This window comes from Callospermophilus lateralis, chromosome 9 (assembly GCF_048772815.1).
Source record: "Callospermophilus lateralis isolate mCalLat2 chromosome 9, mCalLat2.hap1, whole genome shotgun sequence".
NCBI classification, from domain to species: Eukaryota; Metazoa; Chordata; class Mammalia; order Rodentia; family Sciuridae; genus Callospermophilus; species Callospermophilus lateralis.
The window spans coordinates 24,054,017-24,068,614 of NC_135313.1; the positions used below are offsets into that span (position 1 = coordinate 24,054,017).

General features: G+C 31.5%; 1 protein-coding gene across 1 annotated transcript in view; it reads left to right on the forward strand.

The window, feature by feature from the left end:
• Erbb4 (erb-b2 receptor tyrosine kinase 4) overlaps positions 1-14,598 on the forward strand; it is a 681,070-nt gene that overhangs the window by 65,824 nt on the left and 600,648 nt on the right. The gene's annotated exons all lie outside the window — the stretch shown is intronic.

Below are 14,598 nucleotides of genomic sequence, written 5' to 3' on the forward strand. Positions count from 1 at the left end.
GAACCCATCTGAAAGTTTTGATATGTTCATATTTGTTGTCTTGGCTAATTAGAATATAGACTTTTTTTAAAAAATAGCACTATTGTGAATGAAAATAATAATGGTTATTGCTGACAAGTGGAAAGATAATAAAAATAGGTGTAATTAACAAGAAGGAATTTGGTAATATCTCCTAATAGATTTTTAATTTTTAATTTTTTTACCTAATATTTGCACTTTCAGAAAATTTTGTGTATATGACATATATGAAATGTTTATTATAGCATTATTTGTAACATAAAAGGAAAGAGAACAAATGTTGATCAATAATAAATGGTAAAATTTTGCTCTGTGTATGGTAGAAAAAAATGTAATAATGAACAGGAATGAAGTAGATTTATATACAGATGCTGGTAGGTAACTCTATTAAATGAAATAGTAAGTTATAAAAGAATATGTGTATTATAACTTCCTTTGTATAGAATTAATAGTAATAATGTTAGTATTAATAGTATACTAAACTAACAAAGCACAAAATGCTAATTTGGTAATATTTAATAACATTAATTCTATTAATAATTGATAGCAATATCATTAGTTTTATTATTTAATATATGTAAATCTCCTAGTATTTGCAAATAATCTAAAAATACAACTGGAATCATAGTCATCTGTGAAATGGTGGATGTCTTTGAAGATAAAGGTCTTAGAAAACTTTCATATTTCATGTTCTGTATTTTAGTATGATAAAAATATATATAATGAATTCCTGGTACTATATTACTACAAGAAAAATTAAACATGAAATTAATTATATATATGTATATTTTTATGTGTGTTTACCTGTTTTCTGATCTTCCTTCCTTGTGAAGATGATTTTAGTTCAATAAAATTGTGTCTTTTATTACCACTGTTATGATTAAGCTAGTATAAAATATATTTAAACTCAAAGATTCCAGTAATTGGGAATGATCTGCACTATTTCATTTAACTTATATTTCACAGGTGGTGCACAATTGTAGGTAGAGTTCCTGGCTCTAGAACCAAGCCAAGGGTAAAATAGTTCATGTCACCAGAAGTTTAATCGACCATAATTTTAGTACAATAAAATTACTTCAATCACTAGTCATTACAAATTGAGGGTATTTTTTAAATTTTTATTCTTTCAGTGACAAAGTTTAGGGGACCTAAGCCCCAGGGCTGCAAATTCAAACTCTGCTATCTAATTTTTATCAAAGGATTTCTTCCCCCACCTTCACTGAGGTATCAGGAAGAGTAGTTCCTTCTAGAAAAATATAGAATATCCTTTGTTTACAGTTCACATTAGAAAGCACAAGAGTAGGTAAATTAAAACGTGAGGTTGGAAGACAGTCAGTCTGGATTTGAATCTTGCTATGGTAGCCTAAAATCTCTTGAGTTTATGAAGATTATTTAATTCTCCAGGCCTTGGGTTCCTCACATGAAAAAACAATAGCAAAATTGTAGTTGTCTAATTGTAACTCCATAAAAGATTAGGTCATTAATACATGTAACAAATACTTAGAATACTGGCTGATTCATAAAAAGTATTAATTAATATCCATTTCTATAATTTTATAAAATAAAGTTGTACAGTTGTGTAAAATTAAATATATTTGTAGAAAGTTTTTCAATATATATTTATTGTTTTTTACATACAAGGTTTTATTCCAGGGTTGATATAAATGTATAAAGATATAAATATATGAATGCACTCTCTCCCAGAATTGACATGATTTTAATGCTGTGATATTATTCTTTATTAAGAAATATAGAAAAGTATTATAACATATTTAGAAAAGAGAACAAAACACCCAGCATGCAGATTGAAAATCAAGGAGAATGAAAAAATAGAGAAAAAGATCTCTTTATGGAGTCTTGAAGTTCCCTAAAGAGGAGTGAAGTACTCAAAAGAAAACCAAGAGTTTCATAGGAGAAATGAGTTTAATAAAAATGAGTTGGAGAAAATTCCACAGGACAGAGAACATGGTGACTTCATAACTGGTGAAGGACAAATCGAAGTATAAGCCCAGGCACCCACAATTCGGAACTCCAGACTGCCCAAATGATGAGACCCCTTTAGGAACAAAACGCTATTACAGAATTGCTTATAATACAGCAATATAACAAAAAATTAGTAGAATTGACAGTATATTTAAAGACTATATTAAATACACAAAATAACTAATTATACTGAAATGTGTATCACATTATTCTCAAGTAAGTAATATGAAATTGAAGAAAACAAAATTCAGGGTTGACTTTGCCAGTCATGTGTCACTAAACCCCCATTATATATAGTGAAACAAAAAAAAATAGGTTTATGAAACAACAAGGAAACTGAAGCATTGAAATAAAAAGCAAGGTTAGAGACTATTACTGAGACAAAGAGAAATGAAACTTAGTTCATCAAAATGAGGTAGCTCCAGCCATATCTATGATGAAAATTGTAGTATATCTTCAATAAATTTGCAAATAATTAACAATAAATAATTGATAATGCTATTTGCCTGTAATATGATTTTGTCTAATTATCAAGAGAATCTTTAACTTACTTTGGAATTACTTTCTTTCTTGATGGACTGTTTCTTACATTAGCCTTAGTCAAGAGTGGGATGATTGAATCATTGCTATCATGATTTTATATTCAGTAATTGCTGAATGCCAACGGAATAATAAGCTTTGTTCTATGACAGAAAGTAGAGAATACCCAGCATTTTAATATGTACAGAAATTTTAAAAAGTCCTATCAAAATGGAAGGATTATAGTTTACATGGGGAAGACTGATGTTAAGCATGAGTTTTCCTTGTTCTAACAACTGCAAAATATAAGAAATATACAAAAAAAAGGATATAAAACAAAAATATATAATTTAAATTATCCCAAAGAGCTCAACTTAAGAAAATCAATGGAACCAGCTTTTGAAAGTCCTGTGCTCATCATTGTCCAAACACTTTCATCCTTCTGACTTTTAACACTGTAGTTTAGTTTACTTGTTATTGCAGTTTATAGCAATCAAATCTTACAACTTGTATTCTTTTGTGTCTGAACTTCCTTCCCTAGATATTTTTTTTAATTTTCATTCATGTTCTATAAATTTTTTTTTTCATTAACTTTTAGTGTTGTATAGCATTTTATTTAATATATTTATAAAATGTTTCATGTATCATATGTACTGTTGATGAACATTTATTTTTATTTTTTTAAATTGTATTTGGTACCAGGGATTGAATACAGGGGCTCTTAACATCCAAGCCACATCCCTAGCACTTTTAATATTTTTTTATTTTGAGACAGGGTCTGACTAAGTTGCTTAGAGCCTTACTAAGTTGCGAAATCTGTTTTTGAATTTGCAATTCTCTTGCTTCAGCATTCTGAGCTGCTGGGATTAAAGGCATGCATCACCATGCCCAGCTAGACTATTATTTCAAGATTTTGTCTATTATGACTATTGCTCTATAGCTATTTTTGTATATCTTGGGTACGTATGACTTATTAAGAATTGAATTTCTGATCATAGGGTATGCTTTTATAATAACAATATTCCCACCAAAATAGTTTACTAATACATATTTATCATCACAAGATTCCCCATTAGTCCATGTTTCTGCTACCTTGGTTTTATATAGTAGGTGTATAGTTGACTCTCACTGTGGTTTTATTTTGCATTTCTCTGACTTCTATTTGGGTTCCATGCATTTCATGTGTTCAAGGACCATTTGTATATTCTACTTTTTAACATATCAATTCAGTTTTCTTGACCATATTGCTATTGGGTATTCCTTCTTTTTCTTATTGAACTGTAGAACTAATTTGAATAATTGGGCTGCAAGCTCTTCATAGATTACATGTCTTATATATGTGTATTCACTCTTAGTGACTTGCATTTATGCTCTCATAAATGGTCCTTTGATGAATCTTTTTAGAAGCATAGGTGTTATTTTTATTTTTTTTTTTTAATTCTTTTCCCATTAGCCTTTCTTCAGTAAGCATTTTGGTTTCTGTGACTTTGAACACAGGGAATTCTGTTTTCCAAGAAAACCCAGATTTTTAATTTCACTTCTGGTTCCCCATGAACCTATGAACTACATAATTAATTCAGAGTTTAGTTTCTCCTTCAGTTTCCTTTCTCTTTAAAACTTACATATTTTAAGAACATCACTTATTTAATTATATTCCAATTATTTGTTTACTTTATGTCTCATTGAAGTACAATGTAACTTGTTGGACAGAAATTCTATTTTATTCATTTTCTGATGTGTAGCCCAATTTACTAATTTGCTTAAAATAGGCTTTTAATGAATACCATTTGATTGAATTAAATTTAACTCATTTATTTATGGTAAAATCAAACAGGAAAATTATATATATATCTTAATTGGTTTGTATCTTTATCATAGAATATCCTTTCCAAATTAATAATAAATTATCAAAAAAGTTTAAGCAATTAAAGTTTGAAATATAAAATATTTTAAAATGACATTTTGTTAATTTAACATGTGAATAGTGATTTGAATTAGGTTAATACAGACCTTCAGCAATATTTTTAAAAATATTTAAACTAAATTACATAATAGATTCACCATTAACAAATCACTTGATATGCATAGAAGATATTTTGATTTATTTGATGTTTGTTTCTTAGCAGTTTAGTCATGCATTCCTAATTCTGATTTTGCTTAATTATCTTAATAGAATAAATTTAAAACTGTTTAGTTGAGCTTTAAACAAATTAAGACACATTCCTAGCTACTACATTCTAACTTGATATTATCATAAATGTTGCAATAGAAGAAATACAAATGTCTGAAACTTTAGTTTTCAGCCATAAGAGATTTACTTGTGCTCCATTCCCCTTTTAAGTGAAGAGAACTTGTTTTATATAATCTTGTCAATAAAATTAAAAAAAACAAATGAGATCACATAGAGAATGTCATCGTAGTTCTATGGCAGCTACATCAATATTTTGCAGTTCAATTCAATTAACTCTTATGAACATTATATAAAATTAGCCAATAAAATTTATTTCTCTACATCCAATAAATTTATAAACTATGTAATTGTATAAGGAATAGAAAACTCAATTTCTTTACTTTTTTATTCATAGCTTATATAAGCCTAATTGCTTTGATTCTTTTCCCCCTGACCTATTGGCTCTCAGATAAACCACCTACAATGAGGTATTCTACCCACAGAGATGAAGTCTAACACACAGTTCACTTTAGGTGACCTAGCCATTCTGAGAAAAGATGAAGGGTATTTAATTAAAATGTGTAACATATAATTAAATCAATGATTGTATAATTTTATTCCCTTTTTCCTTCAAGTTGCACTGTACCATTACAGTACTTCTATTAAATATTACACTCCTATGTCCAAGACAGTTATTACAAAAAGAAGTCCTCAATAGCATATAACAATTAAAGCATTCTTACAAAATAAATATAGCTTGTCTTATGAATAAGAATTGAATTAACCAAAGCCATTAATTAATACTTTAAAAGAAAATCCTGTAGAATTATTTTCTAGGGCATAGAACTTTAATATATTAAGTGCTTTAGTTTCAAGAAAATTTTCTTGTGTTATGTTCATTTTCATTATGTCTGAGAAGAGAAAATAGATGCATATGGTGAAAGAGGCCTGTAATTAAAGCTAAGGACAGGGTTTGAGTGTTAGTTCTGCAATTTAGCTATGAATTTGGACACATTAACAGTGTTGTAAGATGTGATGGTTTGCTTCTTGAAATTGCAGTGTCCTGTAGTAAACACATTTCCAACTAGGTATAGAAGATTGGTGAGAAGAAAAGACAGCACAGGGTAGATGGTTGGGCTATGTTCTCCACTAAATGTGTTGAACAAATATGTGATTAACCTACTAAGAATTACCATTAATGGAATGATTTACTATTTCTTGAATTATAAACCACAATCCTTAGATGTATTTCTTACTTATATGTGCATCTTTATATTGTTTAGTGTTTTCTAAAAGCTATAATTTAAGCATCTTATTTTGACACATCACTTATCCAATTATCTGGATACAAGTGTTATTCACCATGCAGCTTTCTTATTGCTTTTAGAGAATTTGGTTTGCATCTCAGTATTTTCACAGAGCAGTGCTGGGTGTACTGAAAAGCTTGAAAAGGTAAACCAAGGGACTGAGCTAAGTTTTGGCAGAATGTTTGTCTATCCAATTTTACTTATGCCTAACTTCCAGTAGAAAATAATATGCTAACAGACAATTCCACGTGTGCTTTCTTGGCTGTACCAGTATTTACAGATGACCCTTTGCTCACAATTTGAAAATGTGAATAGTAAATTTTCATTCATTTTCAAAGACCAAGGTATCTTCAAAACTGCATGTTTTTTTTTCCTGCCCTAGCCATCTCTGATTTTTGTCAAAGTAGTGTTGTATTTTCCCACATATGGACTAAACAATAATTCCTAAATATTAATAAACTAATCAAATACAGAAAAATAAATATGCTTTGATACATATTTATATTTACAGCTGATTTACTTATTTAAAGTCTAATGATTTTTAAGAAAAATTCTACTTTTTTTGTTTGTCCTTCACTTTACCCCACCAAATCCATTCATCACTCTTTTTTTTTTTTTTTTAATAATTTTTAGTTGTCAATGGACCTTTATTTAATTTTTTTATATGGGGTGCTGAGAATCGAACCCAGTGCCTCACACATGCTATATAAGAGCTCTACCACTAAGCTACAACCCCAGCAACCATTCATCACTCTTATTTACCATGCTCCACATTCCAGGGAATTTTCTTATGTGAGCTACTTCAAGGGGACATCTTTCTTCTGACTGCCAGTTGTGTTTAGCCATTGGGAGACTCTAGTAGGTGAATGAGAACCAGTAGTTATTATTTGCATCCCTCCCTTAAAGTTGGCTAGCTGCCTGGGCTGTTTCAAATTATCTCTAGGAATTTTTTTTCTCTTCTTATCTCAGGCCAGGAGATGCAAATAGCCAGCAAGCAATTATTGCTAGCCTTGGATACCCTGCTATTCCTTATGCTTTCCCTAATATTCTTTCCATAACTTGAGCAACATTCTTTATTAAAATTCTCCTTAATTGCCTGGCATAAGTATGATATATGTTTTCTACTAAGACTTTAATTAAGAGAAAGGGCAATGTTTATCCAAGTCTTACCTTTGTTTGGTATTCTTTCTGGTGTACAGGGTGTGATATTAGTTTTTACTGGTCAGTACTTTGCATCTCCAGTGAATGTAGCACAATGCCTTTAGCAAAGATTTCATTATTGTAATTTGAGCTCAACTCTTTGGATTTTATTCCCTTCAAATAAAACACTTATCCCGAATCTTCTTAGATTAGTGGAAAGATTACTGGTCTTAGAGCCAATATTTCTGAGTTCTACTCCTGATTCTGTGGTAAATACTTGAGGCAGAGATTTCCCCTTTCTAGACCTCAGTTTTCTCATCTTTAAAAGACAAAGATTTATTTATGTATCACTGACTTTGTGTTATATATTGTTCTGGCCACAATGTTCCAAGAATACTATATATAAATAAAGCCTCATAAAATAACCATCAAGACACTGACTAGGTCAAAAATTGCTTTCTCCAGTGGATTATTTAGTTTCATAATTGGGTACCACATCTACTTCAGCTATGTCTAACTTATGGAGTAAGTGGAGATTTTTAAATAGGAACCAATAATTCTCCTCTGCCAATGACAGTAATGCATCTTAAAAATCTTAATCAAAACTAAAATCCTTAATAGGTAAACTTGAACATGGTCTGCCAGTTTCCAATGTTTAGCCCCAGCTCGACATTTTGTCCCTCCTATACTGATCTCCCTAATTCTCAATACCCTTCCCTCCTCCCACCATCAGGCCTCTGTGCTGATGCTCTGTCTGCTAGAACATTTCTCACTCTCCTACTCTGGTTGATCTCTACTCAAGTATACACATAGTTTGAGTAGTATTCTCTCAAGGAAGCTTTTCTCAAGCTGAAGTCAGGTTTCATATGTTTATGCTTTGTTAGCGCAGTATTTATTCCTTTACTTTACTCAACTTCCATGAAAACAGGGACATTCTTTCTTCCTCATCTTTGTATCTCCTATGGCTAGCCTAGGCTAGGCACATAGTAGGTACATACTAAATGTCTGTTGACTTGGATCACTGAATAAGTGAATAGGGGCAGAAAAAGCTAGGAATGGGGGCTAAAACTTTGCAGCCCTGAGAAATCATGAAAAGCCCTGCAGTTTATTATAATGAGATTTGACTGGCAGATCTAAAATGAGTCCTAAGTTCTCTGACAAAGTAAGTGAATTCTTCTTGCCAAGTCCCCATGCTTGCTTTGGCAAGCCTTCATCTTTTCCAAGGAACTGCCCTCTCTATCTCTGCTACCATTTAGGTTTTGCTGTACACTGTAACTAGTGTATCTGCCACAGAGGAAGATGATATTGTGGATGTAGAAAGATTAAATTTTGAGAATTTGTGCATTAGGAAATTTTGAGTGTGAAGATTTCTTATCAGTATACTTCTTATCAGTCTTTCTGCTACCATGATATCTAGAGCAGCCTAATATGGACTACTTCAATGAAGTAACACTAGATTCACTGAAGGAAACCATTATAAAAGTAAAGAGTAATATCATCTTGATCCCAAGTGAGGATATTGTCCATTAGGTTTAGTAGAATTAGACTGGAATTGTAACTTCCATACTCACATTTGCTGTCCCTTGAATGCAAACATTTAGAAGTCACTATGTAAAATGAAGCTCTGCATGTAAAAAAAAAAAATACTATGGACAGAAAACAAAATTGGAATCAAAAATAATTGAAGTCTAAGCCTTGCTGTTTTGCTAACTGTCTCACATTGGAGAGAATGTTTTAATCCCTGAGCCTCCAGTTTCTCCTTCTGAAAAACTAGAGTATTAATGCTACTGGGAGGATTATATAACAATTGATTAATGGTGACTTTCATGGCTGGCATGTGGTAAGTCTACAATGATGTTTGTTTTCTTCATTAACTCAGTCCAACTAAGTGGATGACTTGCCCAGCTTGGAAAAGTAGATGTGCCTTTCCAGTTGTAAATTAAATTACTGGGGATAGAATATTTAGCTAATGTAGACAATTACTTCAAATGTCATACATTGTATCATAATAGCCTTATAACAGCAGCAAACTGCTGTCATGACAAAAGCCAAAAAGAAAAATGTCATACTTTGTGAGTCTATTGTTAAAGTATTCTTTCTCATGAATAAATATTTTGATGGAAAATTATCTAAAACTACATATTTTAATGCAGTAGTTTATAGCTTTTAATGATTGCGATGGTGAGGGAAGATTATTATTGTCTTGTGGACCCAAACACTGCCTTGATGAGGTTCCTAGTACCTGATTATGCAAACATTCCCGAAAGACTTATGACTGCATTACCTCGTATATGGATGACCTCTACGACTATGTCTATGGCCACTTCTTTCAGGATCTGCCTCTACTTATTGCTCTTTGACTATAGTGTTCCAGAAATCAATAAATATTGATTTCAATTGTATTTCAGAGTGCTTCCCCTCCACCATTTCTTCTATTTCAATTGAAGTTTTTTAATACTGATAAAGAAGGTCAACTTTATCTTGGAAATATAGTATGGATTAGACCATAGAGACGTTTATTAAACAAATATTTTTACATCAAGTGCCTTTACGTGCACCAAGAAAGCATCCATATGACAAAATTATAGATTCCCAAAGAAACTATATCTTCTATTTTTTTCTTCATATCTCCTTTTCAATGGAGAACAGAGAAATTGAGGTCAGTGACATGATCAGAGCCAAAGCACCAAAATGAATTTTTGTTGTTCTGTTTCTCATCACATCAAAAACAGAAATAAACATAATTTGAGAGCAAAGTTTTTAAAATTCACTAATATTTAGATTATATTAGAGAAAGATGGAAATCTCCAGATGTTATTACATTACGGAAAGAAGTCTAAAATGATACTGAATATTAAATCTGAAGAAGGAAAGACACTTTATTGCAGAGTAAGAATACCAACTGTAGAACTATTGATGTGATTATTTTATAAGAAAAAGAAAATATTCAAATTCAACTTTTAAGTTGAGGGTTTTTAAAGCAAAATATGTACCTTAAGATCAGGAATATCCACCTCTATGTTTTCTTTTGTTTTATACATTTTTATTTAATTTTATTATATATATATATATATATATATATATATATATATATATATATATATATATATGGGGGAGAGAGAGAGAGAGAGAGAGAGAGACCTAACTTTTGCATATTCTTTTGCATTGTTCCCTCCTGTGTTTTGGAAAAACTTTATCAACTCCTCTTGATACCCTGGGAGAAATATCAATTGACCAAAAACTGTGGGTTTATTTCTGGACTTCTAAATATATTCCACTTATCCATACATATATTATCTTATACCATTACCACAATATCTTAATTGTTCTGCCTTTGTAGCAAGTTGTAAAATAAGGAAGTGTGAATCCTCTAATTTTTTAAAAAGATGTTTTGACTATTATGAGTCCTTTTAAGTTCTATTTGAATTTTAATATCAACTTGTCAATATCTATAAGAATGTCTTCTCAAATTCTAATAGGGATTGCATTGAGTCTGTACATAATTGGAGAAGTATTTTCATGCTAAAAATAGAGGATCTCAATTTGAGAACATAAGATAACATTCTATTTACTTACATCCCTAATTTTTTTTTCAAAAATCTATTGTAATTTAATTTTCAGCATATGCATCTTGCACTACTTCTAAAAATTTATTCAACAATTTTGATGTTATGGTTAATGAAATTGTTTTAATATTTTATTGCTTATATAAAAATGAAATTTATTTTAATATATTGTTTTGTATTCTGTAGCCTTAGTGAACTTTTTTTAGGAATTCTAGAAGTTTTTTTTTTTTTTTTTTGAAAGAGAGAAAGAGAGAATTTTTAATATTTATTTTTTAGTTTTCGGCGGACACAACATCTTTGTTTGTAAGTGGTGCTGAGGATCGAACCCGGGCCGCACGCATGCCAAGTGAGCGCGCTATTGCTTTAGCCACATCCCCAGCCCTGTTTTTATTTTTTTTCTTTTGTGTGTGTGTGTGTGAATATGGGTGTATTCCTTAGGTTTCTCTTTACAAGATCATGTCATCTAAAAATGGACTTTTCTTCTTTGTTTGTATTTTGAATTTCCAAACTAAATAACTTTCTTAAAAAAATGCAATTGCCTTGACTAGACCCTCCAATATAAAATTCAATACAAATGGCAAGAATGGATGTGTGTGCCTTGCTCCTGTCCTGGTAGGAATGGTGGTATTCAATCTTTCATTAGAAAGTATGAGGTTCAACATAGTTTTTTTTTCAAAGATATTCTTTCCAGGTTGAGTTAGTTCTGTGTTAATCCTAGTCTACTTAACATTTTTCAATTTCTTCATCAGATAATTTCGTATTTTGTCAAATGCTTTTTCTCCATGAATTAAAGTGATTACATGGATTTTCTCCTTTATTCTCTTAATATGGTGAATTACATTAATTGATTTTTAAATGTTATGCTGACTTTGTATTCCTGGGATCAATCACAATTGGCCATGATGTATAATCCTATCTACAGATTGCTGCAGTTAACTTGCTAATATTTTTTCTGAAATTTTGCATCTTTATTCATAAGGGATATTGTTCTCTATTTTTCTTTTCCTGTGTTATCTTTGTTTGGTTAATATTGGCCTTGTAGAGTAATTGGGAAATGTTCCTGCCTTGTCTGTATTTCACAGAAGTTTTTGAAGAAATGTTATTAATTCTTCCATGAATATTTTATATAATTTACTAACGAAGACATCTGGGTCTAGGCTTCTTTATTTGGAAATTTTTAAAAATCCATTTTTATACACCTCTACTGATTTTCTGTTTCTTTAAGTTGTATTTCTGAGACTTGTTCATTTTAAGTTATTTATTTTGGGGTATATTGTTAATTATTCATGTATTCTCATTTATTATTTTTATTTCTATTAATGGTGACATACTCTTTTTAATTCTTGATTTTAGTATTTTGATTCTCCTCTTTTTTTATTTTGTTGGCAAGGTTGTCAATTTTGTTCAAGTTATCAAAATATCAAGTTTGTTGTAATCCCATTGGCTCAGGAGGCTGAGATCGGAGGATCATTGAGAGTTCAAAGCCAGCCTCAGCAAAACCAAGCTGCTAAGCAACTCAGTGAGACCCTGTCTCTAAATTAAATACTAAATAGGGTTGGGGGTGTTGCTCAGTGGTTGAGTACCCCTGAGTTCAATCCCTGGTAATAACCCCCGCCCCCCAAAAAAAATCAACTTTGATTTTGTTTTGTTTTCTCTATCGTTTTTCCATTCTCATTTTTACTTATTTCCACAATTAATTTTATTGTTTGTTTCCCTTCTGCTTGCTGTGGGTTTAGCTTGTTTGTTTTTTGTTATTTATTTACTTACTTAGGATGCTAGGGATTTAACCCAGGGGTACTTAACCTCTGAGCCACATGCCCAGCCCTATTTTGTTTGTTTGTTTTTAATTTTGAAATAGGCTCTCACCAAGTTAGTGAGAGTAGTCTTCAAATCGCAGTCCTCCTCCTTCAGCCTCCTGAGTGACTGGGATTACAGGTGTTCTCCACCATGCCCTGCTTCTCTTGTTTTTGAAGGCAGAAAATTGGGTTGTTAATTTGAAATCTTCCTTCTTTACTGTATGTGTTCACGGCTATTTAAAATTTCCTCTGAGCACTTCTTTAGTTGTAGCCTTTATTTTTATCCATTTTAATGTATTTTCTAATTCCCTAGTGATTTCTTCTTTTTCTGATTTGTGGATTATTTCAGAGTATATTATTAATTTCCACATAATTTTAGATTTCCAAAATTTTCCTCTATTATTGATATTGTCAGAAAACATACCAGTACAATTTAAATCCTTCTTAATTGGGGCTTGTGTATTTTGTATCCTGGATAATGTGCCATATGCACTTGAGAAGAATGCACTTCTGTTGTATTGCTTGTTCTGCTACTAGTGGGTTGTTGTGTGGACATCTGTTAAGTCTAGTTATGATTTTTGTTTTTGTGCATTAAAGTTGTGCATAATATTAAGGTTCATTTTGACATGATCATACATGCATGGAATATAATTTACTTCATTACTCCACTTCCATCTCCAGTACTTCCTCTTTCTCTCCCCTCCTGCTTCTCTTGTTCTCTTTCCTCTATTTTTTTTTTTTTTTTTTTTTTTTGGTACTGGGAATTGAACCCAGAGGTACTTATCTACTGAGCTAGCCTTTTTTTTTTTTAATATATATATTTTATTTAGAGACAAGGTCTCGCTGAGTAGATTAGGGCTTCGCTAAATTGCTTAAGCTGGCTTTGAGCTTGGAATCCTCCTGCCTCAGCCTCCTAAGCTACTGGAATTACAGGTATACATCACTGGGCCCCACACAAGTTTTTTTTTTTTTTAATTAGTGCTTTATAAGTACAGTTAAAATTGAAATCCACTGTGGTATATTCACACATGTACATAACATAATTTGGTCAATTTTATTCCACCATTCCTCTCTTTTCCCATCCCTCTCTCACCCCATTAATCCTTTCCTCTGCTCCACTGATTTCTATTTTCATGGGACACCCCCACTTTTTTTCTTGGTTTGTTCTAACTTCTGCATATGAGAGAAAATGTTTGGCCTTTGACTTTCTGAATCTGGCTTTTTTCACTTAGCACAGTGTTCTTCCTTTGTTTTTAAAGCCCTCTGTTTCCTTGTTGATCTTCTGCTTAGTTGTGCTATCAAGGAAAGTGAACTGGTCAAGTCTGCAACAATTTTTGTTGAATTGTCTACATCTCCATATGACTTAATTAAGACTCATCCTGAATATCCTTCCTTCTGTCTTCTAAATTTTCATGTCTTCTATTGATTGCTTTCAGAGCTACCAGTTTCCTTTTCATTTTTTTTCCTCCAGTGTTCTAAATAATGCTTTCCACAGGAGTGCTCCATTTAGCATGCATGTCCATAGGCAGATATGCAGAACTCTTCATCCTTGTATCTTTTTTCATTGCAGAATCTCTATATCAATGCACTGGAGTTGGAATGGGGACTAAATCTTTCTGGAGTAACACTTTGCCTCATAAATGGGCAGTGAAGGGAGGCTGCTAGTCCCTGGTCTCAATTTGCCTTCCTGGCTCAATATGCCCGCTAGGAGAGTGAGTGGTAGTGGTGAGGACTATATGTGTCCCAGTATTCTCAGCATGATAGATGAGAATCCTGGTCTTCTGGGTTATGCCTGACTGCAACAGAGCCTCATTCTTGAAGTTCTATACATAAAGAATTGTAGAATAATTATCCAGCATTTTTTCTGACCTAAAAAAAATCTATTTTTGTTAGCCAGTGAGTGCAACATAAATGAACCACCTTTGTTTAAACATATGAGTACAATTTTAGTAAATAATTACATACTTAATGATAGCTCCATGCTGTATACATGTTAAATATTCCACAAGCAGACTGCAGTATCTCAAAATTTATGGTTGACATTTTAGAATTACAGAAAGCTTTTATAAAATAATATAATTAATTAAACTTTAAATTAA